Genomic DNA, 18,920 nt, shown 5'->3' with positions numbered 1-18,920 from the left:
AATTCTAACAGGATTAGAACAGGTAAATTCAGAAAGAATGTTCCCGATGGTGGGGGAGTCCAGAATTAGGGGTCATAGTTTGAGGAAAAGGAACTGAGGTGAGGTGAAATATCTTCACCCAGAGAGTGCTGAATCTGTGGAATTCACGACCACAAAAGGTAGTTGAGGCAAAAACATTGTATAATTTCAAGACAGAATTTGATACAGATCTTGGGGCCAGATGGATCAAGGGATTTTTTTTTGGGGGGGGGGGGGGGGAGGCGGGATCAAGGTATTGAACTTGATAATCAGCCATGATCATAATGAATGGTGGAGCAGGCTCGAAGGGCCGAGTGGCCTCCTGCTGTTTCTATTTCTATGTTTCTATGTATCCTGAAGGGATAAGGGAGAGGTCATGGTACATGCTGGTACCAGTGACATTATGTAGAAAGAGGGATGAGGTCTTGCATCAAGAATTGAAGGAACTAGGCAGTAGACTAAAAAGCAACACCTCTCGGGCTGTAATCTCTGGATTCCTCAGAGTGCCGCGTGCTCGCGTACAGAGAAATAGGAGAATAGTGTAGAAGAATGCGTTGTTTAAGAGTTGGTGCAGGATGGAGAGTTATAGATTACTAGATCACTGGGACTATTTCTCGGGAAGATGGGAGCTGTACAAGCGGGACCATCTACACCTGACCCAGAGTGGAACTAATATCATTTCAGACGGGTTTACTAGTACTGTTCAACAGAGTTTAAAGTAATTTGGCTGGGGGAGGGGACACAGACTGTTAGCAGATAGGGACACAGCATAATGCAGTAAAGAAATCAAGTCAAAGGGAGTACAGCTGTATTAGGTTTTAAGGGAGTAAGGCAAGATTGGGTGGCCTCTACTTTAATGGCAGGAGTACTGTAGGTAAAATGGATGAGTTAAGGGTGAGGATTGGAATTGTGATTTGGCAGTCATTGGAGAGGGAAGGACAGGATTGGCTGCTCAACATTCTGGGATATAGATTCTTCAGGAGAGACAGCGAGGGGGTAAAAGAGGATGATAATAAGGGGGTCAGTTACTGCAGTAAGGAGAAATTATATCTCGGGGGGGCGGGGAGGAACGAGGAAGTGTTGTGAGGAGAACCTAGAAATAAAAAAAGGACAATCACATTGCTAGCTGTTTATTCTAGACCCCCATATAGTCAGTGGGCGATTGAGGAGCAAATACATTACACAACTCACGGGGGGAGGGGGAGAACAGTGTAAAAATAACAATAGGATCAATTATATTAAGTGATTTTAATTTTCTCAATATAAATTGGGATAGCCATAGTGTTAAGGGCTTAGATGGGATGGATTTCTTAAAATTTATGCAAAGAACATACAGTGCAGAAGGAGGCCATCGAGTCTGCACCGACCCACTTAAGCCCTTACTTCCACCCTATCCCCATAACCCAATAACCCCTCCTAACCTTTTTGGACACTAAGGGCAATTTTAGCATGGCCAATCCACCTAACCTGCACATCTTTGGACTGTGGGAGGAAACTCCGCGGAGCACCCGGAGGAAACCCACGCACACATGGGGAGAACATGCAGACTCCGCACAGACAGTGACCCAGCAGGGAATCGAACCTGGGACCCTGGCGCTGTGAAGTCACAGTGTGCTCCCGTGCAGGAGAACCTTTTAGGTCAATATGTAGAGGGTCCAACAAGGGACGGAGCAGTGCTGGACCTAATTCTAGGGAATAAAGCCAGACAGGTGATTGATGTGTTGGTGGGGGAGCATTTTAGCGATAGCAACCACAACATGGTGCAATTTAAGTTTGTTATGGACAAAGAAATAAACAAAGATTTTGCATTGGGGGAAGAGTGCATTTTAGTCAAATAAGACGGGATCTGGCCACGGAAGACTGGGAACATAGAACATAGAACAGTACAGCACAGAACAGGCCCTTGATGTTGTGCCGAGCAATGATCACCCTACCCTACTCACCCTACTCAAACCCACGTATCCACCCTATACCCGTAACCCAACAACCCCCCCTTAACCTTACTTTTTTAGGACACTATGGGCAATTTAGCATGGCCAATCCACCTAACCCGCACATCTTTGGACTGTGGGAGGAAACCGGAGCACCCGGAGGAAACCCACGCACACACGGGGAGGACGTGCAGACTCCGCACAGACAGTGACCCAGCCGGGAATCGAACCTGGGACCCTGGAGCTGTGAAGCATTTATGCTAACCACCATGCTGCCCCTAAGAGTAGGAAAGAGTGGGAAGAGTAGGAAAATCTACAGAAAAGCACTGGGGGCATTCAACAAGGAAATGGGGAGGGTATAGGCCCAATATGTTCCCTCTAGGGTAATAGGAAGGAGTAAAAAGCCCAGAGAATGATGGATGGCCAGAGATATTCAGGATATGATGAGAAGGGAAGCAAGGCTTTTAGCAAGTAACAAGGGGAGAAAAGCAGCATTAGTGGAATACAGAAAGTGTAAGGACGAGCTTAGAAAAGCAATTAAGAGAGCAAAGAGGGGATGTGAGAAAGCTCTGGCTGGTAAAAGTAAGGAAAATTCCAAGATATTCTGTAAGTATATCAATGGGAAGAAGATAATCAGGGAAAGAGTAGGGCCCATTAGGGACTAAGGAGGCAATCTGTGGGTGGAGCCAGAGAACATTGGTAGGATGTTGAACAAATACTTAACATCCGTCTTCACCAAAGAGAACAAGGATGTAGGTATGGAACTCGGGGAGAGAGACAGCAAGGTTCTTGAGCAAATTGACAGAGAGAGTGACAAGGTATTGGCAGGCTTAAAAGTGGACTAATCTCCAGGTCTGGAGGAATTGTGCCTCAGGCTGCTGTGGGAAGAAATTGCAGGGGCTCTGTCCCAAATTTTTTTTTAAATAAACAATTTTATTGAGATATTTTTGGCATATAAAACAGCAACATTATACCGTAGTGTACAAAAAGCAAATAAGACATAATGCAAGCATCAGCTCCTCTCTCACCAGAACCTGCCTAAGCTACCCCTACTCTACGCTACCCTAACCCCCCCCCAAACCCCCTGCTGACGATTAATTCTCCGTGAAGAAGTCAACGAATGGCTGCCACCTCCGGGCGAACCCTGACAGCGATCCTCTCAAGACGAACTTAATTTTCTCCAGCCCGAGAAAGCTTGCTATGTCCGAGAGCCATACTTCAGACTTCGGGGGCTTTGAGTCCCTCCATGCTAACAGTATTCGTCGTCGGGCTACCAGGGAAGGAAAGACCAAGACGTCGGCCTCTTTCTCCCCCTGGACTCCCAGGTCCTCCGAAACCGCAAAAAATGCCACCTCAGGACTCATTGCTAGCCTAGTTTTCAATACCCGGGACATGACGTATCCCTGCCAGCACCCCCTTAGTTTAGGGCACACTCAGAACATGTGTTCCGGCACATCTAGCACATTTGTCCTCCAGCCCAAAGAATTTGCTCATCCGGGCCACTGTCATGTGGGCCCGATGTATGACCTTGAACTGGATCAGACTGAGCCTGGCGCATGTTGCGGTCGTGTTTACTCGACTCAAAGCGTCAACCTATATGTCGTCCTCTATCTTCTCCCCCCCCCCCCCCCCGAGCTTCTCCTCCCACTTAAGCTTCAGTTCTTCGTTATGTGCCTCCTCAGCTCCTATTAGTTCTTTATAAATGTCGGAGACTCTTCCTTCTCCCATCTCTCCTCTGGAAACTACCCTGTCCTTGATCCCCCTTGCTGGGAGGTGTGGGAAGGATGGCACTAATCTAAGTACAAAATCCCACACCTGAAAGTATCTGAAATCATTCCCTCTCACCAGCCCGAACTTCTCCTCCAACACCCTCATGCTCGGGAAGCTCCCTTCCAGGAACAGATCGCCCATCCTCGCAATCCCCACTCTCCGCCACAATTCAACCCCACTGTCCATATTCCCCGGGGCAAATCAGTGGTTACCACAGATTGGGGACCAAACCAATGCTCTCACTTCCCCTATATGCCTCCTCCATTGGCCCCAGATCCGTAGAGCCGCCACCACTATAGGGCTGGTGGAGTATCGTGCCGGCGGGAGCAGCAGAGGCGCCGTAACCAACCAAGGCTGCCAAACTGGTGCCCCTGCACGAAGCAGCCTCCATCCGCTCCCAAACCGACCCCATACCCACCATCCATTTCCTTACCATGGCTGTGTTAGCTGCCCAGTAGTAGTTACTAAAGTTCGGCAACACCAGCCCCCCATCCCCTCGGTTCCTCTCAAGCATCGCCTTCCTCACCCGTGGGGACTTTCCCGCCCAAACAAATCCCAGGATAATTTTATCGAGCCTCTTAAAGGAGGACTGCGGGATGAAGATGGGGAAACACTGAAATATGAACAAGAATCTCGGAAGAATCAACATCTTCACCATCTGCACTCACCCCGCCAATGACAGCGGGAGTGCATCCCATCTCCGGAACTCATCCCTCACTTGCTCCACCAACCGGGACAGGTTTAGCTTACGCAACTTACCCCAGTCTCGCGCTACTTGTATCCCTAAATATCTGAAGCTTTCCCCTACCAGTCTGAATGGCAGCCCCCTCAGCCTACTCTCCTGACCCCTCACCTGCACTACCCACATCTCACTCTTTGCCATGTTCAATTTGTATCCTGAGAACCGACCAAATTCCCTCAGGGTTTCATGATTCCATCCATCCCTGCCATTGGGTCTGACAGGTTTAACAGCAGGTAATCCGCGTATAACGAGACTTATGTTCCACTCCCCCCGGACCAGCCCTTTCCACTCACAGAGCAATTGCAAGCGGCTCTCTAGCCAGCGCAAACAGCAGTGGGGAGAAGGGGCATTCCTGTCTAGTCCCGCGGTGCAGTTTGAAGTAGTCAGATGTCGTCCTGTTCGTCCTCACACTGGCCTCTGGGGCCTGATATAACAGCCTAACCCAGTCAATGAATCGCGCCCCGAACCCAAAACGTCCCAGCACCTCCCATAAATAGTTCCACTCAACTCGGTCGAAAGCCTTTTCGGCATCCATTGCCACCACTACCTCTGCCTCCCTGCTCTCCAGGGGCATCATAATCACATTGAGCAGCCTCCTTAGATTGGCCACCCGGTTTGGTCCTCCGCAATCACGTCCGGTACACAGTCCTCAATTCTAGATGCCAAGATCTTGGCCAGTAATTTGCCGTTTGCGTTAATCAAAGAGATCGGCCTATGGGACCCACATGCCTCCGGGTCTTTATCCCGTTTCAGCATAAGCAAGACAGTGGCCTGTGACATAATCGGGGGAAGATCCTCTGTCTCTTGCCTCGTTGAACACCCTGACCAATACCGGCCCCACTATCTCGCCGAACTTTTTTATAAAGCTCCACCGGGTATCCGTCAGGCCCCGGGGTTTTACCCGACTGCATGACCTTCAGGCCCCCCAGTACTTCCTTGGTTCTGATCGGGGCCCCAGCCCGTCTACCAACCCCCTACCTACTCTTGGGAAGGTCAGTCCGTCCAAAAAGCGCCTCATCCCCTCCGGTCCTGTGGAGGGTTCCGAGGTGTACAGCTTGCTATAAAAGTCCCTGAATACCTTGTTCAGTCCTACTGGGTCCCCCACCAGGTTTCCCTCCCCGTTGACTACCTTTACTATTTCTCTAGCCGTTTCTCTCTTTCTTAGTTGTTGTGCAAACATTCTGCCGGCCTTCTCCCCAATGCTCGTATATTGCGCCCTTTGCCCTTCTAAGCTGCTCTACGGCCTTCCCTGTAGACAACACCCAAACTCGGTCTGCAGCCTCTGTCATTTCCTAAGTAACTCTGGCCTCGGGGACTCCGCATAGATCCTACCCGTCCGTAAAATTTCCTTAACCAGTCGGTCCGTTTCTGCCCTGTCCCTATGGGCTCGGATTGAAATCAGCTCCCTTTTCACCACTGCCTTCAGCGCATCCCAGAGCACTGCCGCTGAGACTTCTCCAGTATCATTTACCTGCAGGTAACTATGCATGCATTTCCTCAGCCTCTCACACACCGCCTCTTCCGCCAGCAGCCCAACTTCCAGCCTCCATTGTGGGCGCTGAAAGCTATCTTTGCAAATCTGCAGATCAATCCAGTGCGGAGCATGGTCCGAGATGGTAATTGCCAAATATTCAGCATCTGTCATCCCTGTCAGCAAGTCCCTGCTCATGATAAAGAAATCGATTTGGGAATATACCTTGTGGACGTGAGAATAGAATGAAAACTCCTTCGCCGACTAAATCTCCATGGGTCAGCTTCCCCCATTTGCTTCATGAACCCTCTCAGTTCCTTTGCCATCGCGCTTCCTCTGGGCCGCCTCCTGGCCACTCCACCCCTGACCTCCTCACTGTTACCATGCCCAATTTCCAACATCATCAACAGATAGAATCCCCCCCTCCCCACCTAGCAACACCACCCTATAACCTCACCCCTGACATAAACTAGTTAAATGAACTCCCCCACCTGGCTTCCGTTGACTCGCCCACCCAGCTAGCCTGGTGGCTCCCAACTCCGGCACCTGCGAGTCTCTCAGCTATTGTTCCCTGGCTTCCCTCCCCCCAGCCCATCCACACCACTTCCCTAAATCAGCCCTGTTTGAACAAATACTCTAAACAGGACAGAGACGGCCCCAACAATAGTGCAATTTAAGTTATACAAGACGAAACAGCCATTCCTATCTGAGCGCAGAAAGAGATCACAAAAATTCCCTGAAAAACACCCCCATATCCGAACCATTCTAACTATTCTCTTTTTCCAACAAAACTCAAACGTAAAAGCGAAAAAGAGACATGAAGAGAAAAAAGACAAAAAACACCCAAGAACCAAGATATAAAAGCATGAAAAAACATGCAGGCATCTCTCAGAAACCTGCGCTCTAAGTGCCCTGACCACCTCTGGAGGGCAAGGGAACACCTCGTTCCCCAGCAGCTTCTGGGACATATCTGCCACATACGCGGCAGCATCCAGCCCCTCGGCCCCCTCCGAGAGGCCAACGATTCTTAAATTCTGCCGGCGAGACCTGTTCTCCGGTCTCTCATTGTTCGAATCTCCATGTCCGCCACCGTTTGAAAGTCCGCCTGCTCCTCCACCGTCTTCTCCAGCTCCTGGATCTTCTCAGCCTGGGCATCCAGCCTTTTCTCCATTCGGTCAAACGATTTCTGGAGCGGTTCAAAATGGTCACTTTTCAGTGCTAGGAAGTTCTCCTGCATAACCTGCAACAGGTGCTCCATTGTCGGCTGAGCTGGCGGCACCCAGGTCTGGACATCGGCCATATTGGTTTCACTCACAGCCTCCCCTTTGCCCTTGCTTGTCCACTTCTTCAGCTGTTTGCGCTCCTTCCTACTTCTTAGTTCCATACACCTCCGTATGGATTCAATGCCCGAGTGTTATTACTTTCCAATCCAGCGTTTAAAAGCTCAAAAAAGTTGGGGGAAAAGGTCCAAAAGTCCAACCAGAGCAGACACCACCAAGTGTGCGACTTATTCCCTCATAGCCGCCAACGGAAGTCCCTCCTTTTCCAAATTTTTAATCCCTCTCTGACCACGGAGCAGGTGCCAGAGGACTGCAGAACAGCTAATGTGGTTCCACTGTTTAAGAAAGGTTGTTGAGATAAGTTGGGGAACTACAGAGCAGTGAGTCTCATGTCTGTGGTAGGGAAACTATTGGAGAAAATTCTGAAGGAGAAAATCTATCTCCACTTGGAGAGGCGAGGTTTGATCTGGAATATTAAGCATGGCTTTGTCAGAGGGGGGCATCGCTATCAATCTTTTGAGGAGGTGACTAGATGTGTAGATGAGGATAGTGCAGTTGATGTAGAATCATAGAATTCCTACAGTGCAGAAGGAGGCCATTCACCCCATCGAGTCTGCATTGACCCTCTGAAAGAGCACTAGGCCCACTCCCCCGCCCTATTCCCATAACCCCACCTAACCTTTGGACACTAAGGGGCAATCTAGCGTGGTAAATCCACCTAAACTGCACATCTTTGGACTATGGGAGGAAACTGGAACGCCGAGAGGAAATCCATGGAGAGACGGGGAGAATATACAAACTCCACACAGTCACCCAAGGTCGGAATCGAATGCTTGGCACTGTGAGGCAAAAGTGCTGACCACTGTGTCAACTTCGCTTGTATGGATTTCAGCAAAGCCGTTGACAAGATCCCACATGGGAGACTTTTTTTGAAATTAATTTAGAGTACCCAATTATTTTTGTTCCAATTAAGGGGCAATTTAGCATGACCAATCCACCTAACCTGCATATCTTTTTGTTTAGATGGAAAACTTTATCAACAATTTCCACAGATATCTTATAAGCCTCTCAGCTACCAAAAATTAGTCCGTTTTCCTTTACTCCCAAGGTGCCATTTTTGTTATGTCAGAAACCCACACAGACATAGGGAGAATGTGCAAACTCCACACGGACAGTGACCCAGGGCAGAGATCGAACCTGTGTCCTCAGCGCCATAGGCAGCAGTGCTAACCACTGTGCCACCGTGCCGCCTGCCACATGGGAGATTTGTAAAGGCGGCAAATGCACATGGGATACAGGGTAATTTTAATTGGTTTGACAGGTCGCCTTAGTGACTAGATACAGTGTCCAATGGCATACTACAGGGATCTATGCTGGGTCACCTATTATTCGTCATTTATATAAACAACATAGATGACCATGTCGGGGGTAGGATCGGTAAGCTTGCGGATGACACAAAGATTGGCTGGGTGGTTAACAATAAGGTTGAGTGTTTCGGGTTACAGGAAGATTTAAACGGATTGGTCAAATGGCAGTTGGAATTTAACCTGGAAAAGTGTGAGCTGGTACACTTTGGAAGGGGTAATTTAACAAAAAAGTATCCAATGATGGCATGACACTAGGCAGTTCTGAGGAACAAAGGGACCTTGGCGTATTTGTCCATAGGTCTCTGAAGGCGGAAGGGCAGGTTAATAGGGTGGTGAAAAAGACATATAGGACACTTGCCTTTATTAAGTGAGGCATAGATTACAAAAACAGGGAGGTCATGTTGGAGTTGTATCGAACTTTTGTGAGGCTACAGCTTGAGTACTATGTGGAGTTCTGATTGCCATATTATATAGAGGATGAGATTGCACTGGAGGGGGTGCAGAGGATGTTGCCGAGGATGGAACATTTAAATTATGAAGAGAGGTTGGATAGGCTTGAGTTGTTTTCGCTGGAGTACAGAAGACGGGAGGGGTCACCTGATCGAGGTGCACAAGATTATGAGGGGCATGGACAGGGTGGATAGGAAACAGCCGTTTCCCTTAGTTGAAGGGTTAGTCACAAACGGGTACAAGTTCATTGTCAGGGGCAGGGGATTTATGGGGTGGGAGGAAAAACTTTTTTTTTTTTACCCAGAGTGTGGTTACGGTTTGGGATGCACTGCCTGAGAGGGTGGTAAAGGCAGGGTGCCTCACATCCTTTAAAAAGTACATGGATGCGCACTTGGCATTCCATAAATTTCAAGGCTAGGGATCAAGTGCTGGCAAATGGGATTAGGTACGAAAGTCAGCTGTTTTTCACGTGTCGGCGCAGGCTTGGTGGGCCGAAGGACCTCTTCTGCAATGTGAGTTTCTGTGAAGTCGGAAGGAAGGAAAGACTTACCCGAATGCCTGTTGGGTGAATAGATAGTGCCTGACCCTGAGGGGCAGACACAGAGCCAACGTGAATTGGCTGGGATAGTCTGAAGTTTGGGAAAATGTAGTGGGGGGAAAAGCAAATTAAGGGGGGGGGGGGGGGGGGGGGGGGGGGGGTTGGTGGTAGTGGTGATTTTGAAAAGACATCCATCTGTTCAGAAGAAAGAAAAAACAGTTTTAAACACAGCCCTGTGGCCCTTTGAGAGCACTGGACCTGTTGGTGAAACTGACATAACAAAAATGGCACATTGGGAGTAAAGCAAAACGGACCAATTTTTGGTAGCCATGAGGCTTAGACGATATCTGTGGAAATTGGTGAGAAAGTTTTCCATCTAAACAAAAAGAGAAGTTAAACAGATTCGAAGGGATTGTTGGTCCACAGGAGGAGCTGCAGGTTCCCGCCAAAACTCTAGAATTGCGGGGAAAGCACCGAGAGAAACAGCAGCTGTGAGCGAATTTTAAAAGGTTGACAGTCTTAAAGTGGTAATGCATTTAAAGTTGTACAACATTCATTTTTGTTAAAAATAATTTTTATTCAAATTTTCCAACAACAAATTTTCTCCCAACAATAAAATAAACATGGCATAGAAAAAAACAGAACGAAAAGCCCCTCCCCCCAATAAAAAGCAATAAATTAATAACAAAAAAGTAACAAACATATTGTTGCAAAAACAAACCCCCTTAACAGACCCATAATCCACCCCCCCCCCCCCCCCCCTTCCCCCCCCGGGTTGCTGCTGAGATTGACCACCCCCTAACACTCCACCAGGAAATCAAGAAACGGCTGCCACCGCCGGAAGAACCCTTGCACCGACCCCCTCAGGGCAAACTTGACCCTCTCCAGTTTGATGAACCCGGCCATGTCGTTAATCCAGGATTCCGGGCTCTGGGGCTTTGCGTCCCTCCACTATAAAAGAATCCTACGCCGGGCTACCAGAGACGCAAAGGCCAGAATACCGGCCTCTCTCGCCAACTGCACTCCCGGCTCTGATGCTACCCCAAAGATAGCGAGCCCCCAGCCCGATTCCACCCTGGAACCGGCCACCTTGGACAAGGTCCCCGCCACCCCCTTCCAGAACCCTTCCAACGCCGGACACGCCCAGAACATGTGGGTGTGATTCGCCGGGCCTCCCAAACACCTCTCACACCTGTCCTCACCCCCAAAGAACCGGCTCAGCCTGGCACCAGTCATGTGCGCCCTGTTGTACAACATTAATGCAACAACCACAGGTGGGAATAAAGTACAAGGGATAGGAAAATCAGAGAAGGCCCAAGATAGTGGGTATCTTTAAAAAGGTGGTCTGGAAGCAATGGGCAACTTGAGAGAAGGTAATGAAGACCTTGAGGAAAAGGCAACGCTAGAGCTCAGCATAAGTAATAGGTTTTCAAGGGAAAGGCAATGCCAGACTCAGAGTAGGCAGTAAAAGAAACCCTGAAGAGGAGAGAGCTGTGGAAAATCCCAATCTCAGAGAGATGAGTACCACGTGGAGAGAGCACACAAAGTGGGCCCCACAGGACCTTAAAGGATTAAGAGCTAAAGGCAACAAGACTCAGTTGCCTTCCATCCCTTTGTATCCTAATGAGAAGTTCGTTGGAGGTTTTGACAATGAACTACAAGCATACTGTAAAGCTGTAATCGGTCAGAAAGTAAGACGAGCCACAGCAGAAGAGCTGAGAATGAACAGGAAGGTTGGGTAAACTCAACCGAAAATTACAGCAAGTTGAAAATGAGTTAAAAGTTTGTGACCCTAATCTAACGAGAAACAGCCCAGCTACATCAAAGACAAGAGAGAAAAAAACAAGCACCATGCTGAAGATGGAAGTGGATAGGAAATCTACCAAGGTCAGTAAGAAATGGTACAACATTCACCAGCCAGCAGTAAGGGAACTGGAGTCAGAGTCAGGTGAAAAAAAAGAGATTGTGAGAAAGGGATTGAGAGAAAAAGCGCAAGCAAAACTCAATAACAGAGATCATAAAATGGAACTCGAGTAGAGCCAAGGAAATCCCATTGTAAGAGGCTCAGTTTTGTGATGGGTGAGAAAATTGCTAGTCTCAGAGTGAAAGGCACCAAAGATGTGATCCATGGCATTCATGTAGGACATGTTGTATCATCTACTGCAAGAGTCATTCAAAATTCAAGAAAAACAAGATTGATCAGCTAAAAGATTCCAGGAAGAAATCTGAACTCCTTGCCTTATAAACCAAGCTTAAACATTGAACAATCAAAATTCTGATTGTAAACAACACATTGAGGCTCTCAAAGAATCACTCATTGCCAAAGAACAGAGAGCTGTCCATATTTCAAATAGTAAGTAAAGTAAGTAAGGATACCAAGATTACCTCACTGGAGAGAAATACTAGGGATTCAGAAGATGAAATTCAAATGCTAATGACTGATGGAGCTTCAAGTTCTGAAGACGGGAAGAGGAGCTTCAGCAGTTGCAAATTTACAATAGCCCTTATTGGGAATTCATTGGAGATCTTCTTTTGGAGAATTTCTTTGGAAATGCACAATCAACCAGCAGTCATGTGGAAAATACAAATGAGCTCAAGAAATTGACATTCTGCAGAGAAGCAGAAGCTATCAGGTGTTTTGAGAGTGCTACGGAGGAATAGCAGTGGAAAACCCGAAGTAAGAACACAACTGTTGGGACTAGAAACCAATTAAGGAGAATTGTCTAACAAACATGACAAGAAAAAGAAATATTGAACATAGAAGTAGAGTTTGATGCGATCACAACAAAAGGAATGTGGCAATGGTCCAAAACCACACACATCATAAAACAGGAGAGATCATTATCAAATGTTGTTGGAGAGAATGCTGGATTCACCTTGAAAGATACTCACCGACGGAGAAACTGAATGAATTGCAGAAGCAAAGCGAGGGACTAGAGAATGGTTGTGATCCTTTCTGGCAAGAGAAGGTGATTATGGCTAAAAGAAACCCACAGTGATCGATGAAGAACACCAAGGTGTTCAGGAACAGAGTATTAAGCTGGCAGAAAATGTCAGTGGATTGGAAATATCGGGCAAAGAGCTGGAAGTCAAGTTCGGAACACTGATGGAGCACCCTTTCCATGAGGCAAATGGACTAAAACTTGCACATGCTGTGAAGAATGATCAGAAACCAAGGAGAACAGCTGAAGCATTAGATACAGACAGATCAGCTGTTGGGAAACAAAGTTAATGGGAACAAATTTGGGCGCAGGTTAAAGACTGCTAAAGGGAACTCTCTTAAAACCAAGATTGTCAGTTCATCCACAGGTACTTCAGATAATTATCACTTTCTCCTCGTGTCTGTGTGGGTTTCCTCCGGGTGCTCCAGTTTCCTCCCACAGTCCAAAGAAGTGCAATTTAGGTGGGTTGACCATGCTAAATTCCCCCTTAGTATCAGACAGATGTGCAGGTTAGGTGGGTTACAGGGGTAGGGTGGGGGTGTGGGCCTAAGTTATGTGCTCTTTCAGAGGGTCGGTGCAGATTCAATGGGCTGAATGTCCTCCTTCTGCAGTGGAGGAATTCTATGTTTCTAAGAAAAATAAATTGTTAAAAGAAATAGGCAAACCGATTGCGGTAGTTGGAGCTGGAGCGGGCTCAGATATAACTGCAACTGGTGGTGCCGGAGTAAAAACAATTTAGCGGTGGAGGAGGAAGTGTATGTATGGTATAAAGAACGCCTCATGTCCCTGTATGGCATAAGGAACGCCTCATGCCCAAATAGAGGATGAAGGAAACGGAGATGAAAAGATCGCTGATCAGCTAACAGATAAGCAGAAGAGCTAATATGGTGACATGGTCAATGGGAAAGATGCAAATAGAAATGCTAGAATGAGAAGGGACTTTATCACACAATCAAAGCACTAGAAACAGAATACCTCGGCCATCGCCTTCACAAGTCACGGATCTAGTTCGTGAACAAACTGTTAAGACTGGTGTAATGTGATGAGGGTACCTGTATGCACTGTAGAGTAAGCTACTTGACAGGGAAAAGGATCAACGGAGGATTGGAGAGTGACACTGGCCACACAATAAAGTCCTTCATCAATTCAGAGTCCAGGACAGAACTTGAAAAGAGCAAGCTTATATGGAAGAGTCCCATGCAACAGTGTATTTGGAACCATGCACAGTTGAAGCTTGCTAGAAGAAGTATTATGCTAAATGAAATCCCAAGATCTCGCCATTGAACAATTGCTACATCGATTTACAAATGTCCGGATTGTGTACATACTGTTTATGTACAATTTGGACTGAAGATTGTATTGAATGTTAAAAGAGGAGGGATGTCGTAGATTGAGATGTCGGCTTTTTTAAGACACCACAGCAGAGGAAGGCCACCTGGCTTCAGGGACCAACGGAGACATCACCTCAAGTGTGGAGTCCACTCTCAGGCAGAACACATTGGGATCCATGCAATAAAGATGAAAGGCTGGAGCAACAGCTTTGTGCTGCTCCAGGACTACAAGACCAGTGGCCTCAGCACTATAACAGTTGATAACAGTTCCTCGTTATCAATAAACTCAGTTTGTTCACACGAAGAGGCTATGTTTCATCACCACCAGACCACCACACTATTCTTGCGACTTCAGACAAGTAGCATAGATGCACTTACGGGGCAACAAGATAAGTATTTGAGAAAGGAAGGAATGTGGTATTCACAATGTAGTTCATGGAGTATAAAGACCAAAATTGCCATCACAGTAAACTCGCCTGCCAGTGGAAATGCACCAGCACCACTACGAGTGTGAGGATGTTACTACAGCACAATTCGTACCAGCAGCTTCCATTATAAATGTGCATTGAAATTTAACTGGAAATATGAAATGAAATGAAAATCGCTCATTGTCACAAGTAGGCTTCAAATTAAGTTACTGGGAAAATCCCCTAGTCGCAACATTCCGGCGCCTGTTCGGGGAGGCTGGTACGGGAATTGAACCGTGCTGCTGGCCTGCCTTGGTCTGCTTTATATGAAGGGAGAGATCTACCATTTTAACTTAGGACTGAATTATTCTTACATGCCCCAGTCCAAGTATCCCCCACCTTCCGACCTGCTTCACTTTAAAACTACACTCTCAACTTCCAGTGTGCAATGTCACATGCAAATGACTAATTATTAACAGACTCACACATATTACAACAAAATGTAAATATCGCCACAGTCTCAAGAGGACCACAGGCTGCTCTCCCCTTTGAGAGAACTGACTGGTGGTGATTTAACCTGAAGGTCACCACACCTGAATAACTTCAGTCGCTACAGGAATTGAACCTGCGCTGTTGGCATCACTCCGCATCACAAATCAGCTGTTCAGCCAATTGAGCTAACCAACCCCCTTTATTACATTTAGGAATTTTTAAATATCCTACAAATGTGCAATTTTACTCAAAAGCAATTACTGTAAAAAAACTGCAGAGACAATACTACCAATAAGAGGAGGAAAAAGTTTACATATAGAAGAAGCTAATCTGCTGAAAATTCATGGGTATAAACATTTTAAGCAAGGACAGTGTTGCTTATCTTTTTTAGCAGTTCATTAAGTGAAGGAAATGCACCGAATCCCCTATTAAACATTTTTCAAAACAATATTTTCCTTTTGTTACGAATATTGAACTTTACAAAATGGTTATGTTTTTAAAATTTTCTTTAATTTGAAATTAAACAGGATATTCTAGAAAGGGGATGATGAGGCATACTAAACACTCAGACACAGGCCCATGTAAATCTTCTGGCCATGGGAGAGAAATATCAAGTGGCTCACAGTAAAGGGCCAGCTGCTTTGTGAAGCACAGGGAGAGGGACAAAGCATCACTTCTGTGTGGAGAAGCAAAACATTTCCTGCTGTGACAAACAGAGGAGGACTGTTTTGTATTGGTAACCCAGCAGGATACTTGAGAGAGTTCGATCACTGCTCGAAAGAAAGAGAAATTTAAGGAACAAAGAGTTGTTGAGGTGGGCCTTGCTGGTGAAAGTCAGATCTGGAAGGTTAGACTGAGTGGAATGACTTATGAAGAACATTGGGAGGTTTTGACCCAGCATGGCAGGGAGGAATGGACATGCTGGAGAGCCAGGAATGATTTTGGACTTGTTCTGCGCATGTCACACATCTGCCAAAAGTTGTGCGCACCGCAAAAAGGACTGTTAAAACATGTCTTGATTGTGTTAGTTAGTTAATGCACCTTTACTTTAGTTTGCTGTGTTCGGAACCTGTTATGTTTGAGACATTCATTGCTTGTGAGAGCAAAAGTCTTAAAATGCGAAATCTTGTCTTTTGGTAATTGCCATCAATTGCTGGAAAATTCACCTCTTTGTAAAAGTTATTGGCCTCCACAGGCTCCTAACACTTTACAAACTGCAGTATCTTGGATTGGATTGGATTTGTTTATTGTCACGTATACCGAGGTACAGTGAAAAGTATTGTTTTGCAAGCAGCTCAACAGATCATTCAGTACATGGAAGAAGAGGGAATTAAACAAAATTCAAGAAAATACATGAGAATACATAATAGGGCAACACAAGATATACAATGTAACTACATAAGCATTGGCATCGGTTGAAGCATACAGGGTGTAATGTTAATGAGGTCAGTCAATAAGAGGGTAATTTAGGAGTCTGGTGACAGTGGGGAAGAAGCTGTTTTTGAGTCTGTTCGTGCGTGTTCTCAGACTTCTGAATCTTTTCAGAATATCTTTAGAGGAAGAAAATATTTCACCACTCACTGTAGTCATCTGTTCACGCTTACAAAATGAGACGGTAAACAGAAATTCTAAAGAGTACTTTCTAAGTTACTTAACTATAACGCTTTGGTAGCACTGTGGCTTCACAGCTTCAGGGACTCGGGTTCGATTTCCAGCTTGGTCACTGCCTGTGCAGAGTCTGCACATTCTCCCCATGCCTGCGTGGGTTTCCTCCGGGTGCTCTGGTTTCCTCCCACAAGTCCCGAAAGACATGGGGCGCGATTCTCCGCTCCCCACGCCGGGTGGGAGAATCGCGGGAGGGCCAGGCGAATCACGACACGGCGCCCTGGCACCCCCCGCGATTCTCCCACCCCCCCAAAATGGCGTGTCGCGGAATCGCCTCTCGCCGTTTTTTTACGGCGACCGCCGATTCTCCGGCCCGGATGGGCCGAACGGCCTGACGATCCCGACCTGTTCACGCCGGCGGCAACCACACCTGGTCGCTGCCGGCGTGACCATAGCGCGAAAGGTAAGTTTGGGGCCTGTGGGGGGCGGAGAGGGGATCGAGCACCACGGCCGTACTTGGGAGAGGACTGGCCCGCGATCGGTGCCCACCGATCGTCGGGCTGGCGTCTCTAAGAAACGCACTCTTTCCCCTCCGCCGCCCCGCAAGATAAAGCCGCCATGTCTTGCGGGGCAGCGGAGGGAAAGACGGCAACCTGCGCATGCGCAGCTGACGTCACTTAGGCGCCGCCGTCACGTCATTCTCGGTGCGCCGCTTTGACGCAAGCATCAAGGCCCGGCGGCCGAGTTCTTCACAATGCCGCTCCTAGCCCACTGTGGGGGGGGGGGGGGGGGGGCTAATAGGGTGCGAGGAGCGGCCTCCAACACCTTCCCAATGCCGCGCGGGATGGAGAATTGCACCCATGCTGTTAGGCAATTTGAACGTTCTGAGTTTTCCCTCGGTGTACCCAAACAGGCACTCAAGTGTGGCGACTAGGGGATTTTCACAGTAACTTCATTGCAGTGTTAATGTAAGCTTACTTGTGACACTAATAAAGATTATTATTAACTCAAAATATGGGATTCATTTATTGCATCTCTTGTTCAATTTCAGTCTTCAAGGACTTCCGATGACGGCGAGCAGGAGGCAGCCGCATACTGGAGGGTTCCCGCTCGGGAATAGGAATTTCGGAGTTTTAACGCCAGGTCCCGGGGGCAACTGAGGCTGAAAAGGCTGCAAGAAGGCGCAGGGAGGAGAAATGTCCAAGTTTGGGAGAAAAACGGCTGTGAAAAAGGGGGTTAATGAAGTCCGCCGGGGAGTGCAAAAGTCAGCACAGGAACTGTAAGGAAACCGGAGGCTAGAGCACCAGGGGAGGCCGCATTGCTCACAGCAGAAGAAATGACCACGGTGATGGCTGTGGAACTTGAAAAACAGTTCACAAAACACATGGTTGCGATGAAGGAGAAGATGTGGGCGGTGTTGAAAGTGCTGGTGGAGGAGGCGATTGCCCTGGTGAGGGCGGTGGTATCAAGCGCAGTGACGGAGGTGTGGGAGCAAGGGGAGACACTGAAGGAAGTGGAAGAGGTATTATCGCAGCACAGTGATCAACTCACCTCGATGGGAAAGGTGTTGCGGAAGGTGATAGAGACAAACAAGGGTCTGCGAGCCAAAATAGAAGACCTGGAAAACAGATCCAGGCGACAGAATCTGAGGATTGTAGGTCTGCCCGAAGGGGTGGAAGGCCCGAGGCCGACGAAGTATTTGTCACGATGTTGGCGAACCTATTGGGGGAGCGGGGCGATCCCTCCTGATATGCCTGGATCGGGCTCATCGGTCGTGGAGGCCTGTACCAAAGGCGAGTGAGCCACCAAGAATAGGAACTCTGTGTTCCCGTAGGTATAGCGTGAAGGAGAAAGTCCTGTGCTGGGCAAAGTAGAAGCGGGTGGTGCAGTGGCTGGAGCACGCATATACCAGGACTTTACAGTGGAGCTGGCAAGGAGGCGGGCTGCCTTCAGCCGGGTGAAGAAGGCACTGTGCATCAGCAAGGTGCAGTGCGACATAGCATGTCCAGCTAAGTTGAGTGTGACCTACGAATCCAAGGACTTTTATTTTGGGACGGCGGAAGCAGCGGAGGAGTTTGCGAAGGCAGAAGGACTGTGGCAAAATTGAGAAATGGTCATGTACCGATGTAGCCTCATGTAACTTTATTTTTTCACTGCGTGTTGGTGTATGTACTAAATGAGTCGACACTGTATATATTTGGACAAGGGAAGAGATGGGACTTTCATTTGCAATGATGGTTCTTTGGGGCTTGGGTGTGTATGCGGGGTTTGTGTGCTAAAGGGGGTTTCTTGGTTTTCCTGGGACCGGGCAAGGGGGAAGGAGACACAGGCGGGGGCCTCGACGCTGGCCGGTTTAAGCCGGCCAGTGAACGGGAGTGAGGTGGGGGAGGGGCTGCGGCCATCGGAGCCTGGCAGAACAGGTTTCGGTGAGTCTAGCCGGGGTGAAAAGTTGGGGGAAGGAACCGAGGTTGGGGGGAGGAGTTTACAAGAGGAATTGGAGGGGAGGAGTCTGGGAGGGGGGTGGGTGTGTGTGTCTACAATTCATGGGTGTCAATCACGGTACTCTTTCGGGGATT

General features: G+C 47.8%; 1 protein-coding gene across 2 annotated transcripts in view; it reads right to left on the bottom strand.

The window, feature by feature from the left end:
• iars1 (isoleucyl-tRNA synthetase 1) overlaps positions 1-18,920 on the bottom strand; it is a 273,512-nt gene that overhangs the window by 106,806 nt on the left and 147,786 nt on the right. The window lies entirely within an intron of this gene.

Source organism: Scyliorhinus canicula, chromosome 11 (assembly GCF_902713615.1).
Source record: "Scyliorhinus canicula chromosome 11, sScyCan1.1, whole genome shotgun sequence".
In the NCBI taxonomy this organism is placed as follows: Eukaryota; Metazoa; Chordata; class Chondrichthyes; order Carcharhiniformes; family Scyliorhinidae; genus Scyliorhinus; species Scyliorhinus canicula.
This window is presented reverse-complemented; position numbering and strand designations above follow the sequence as displayed.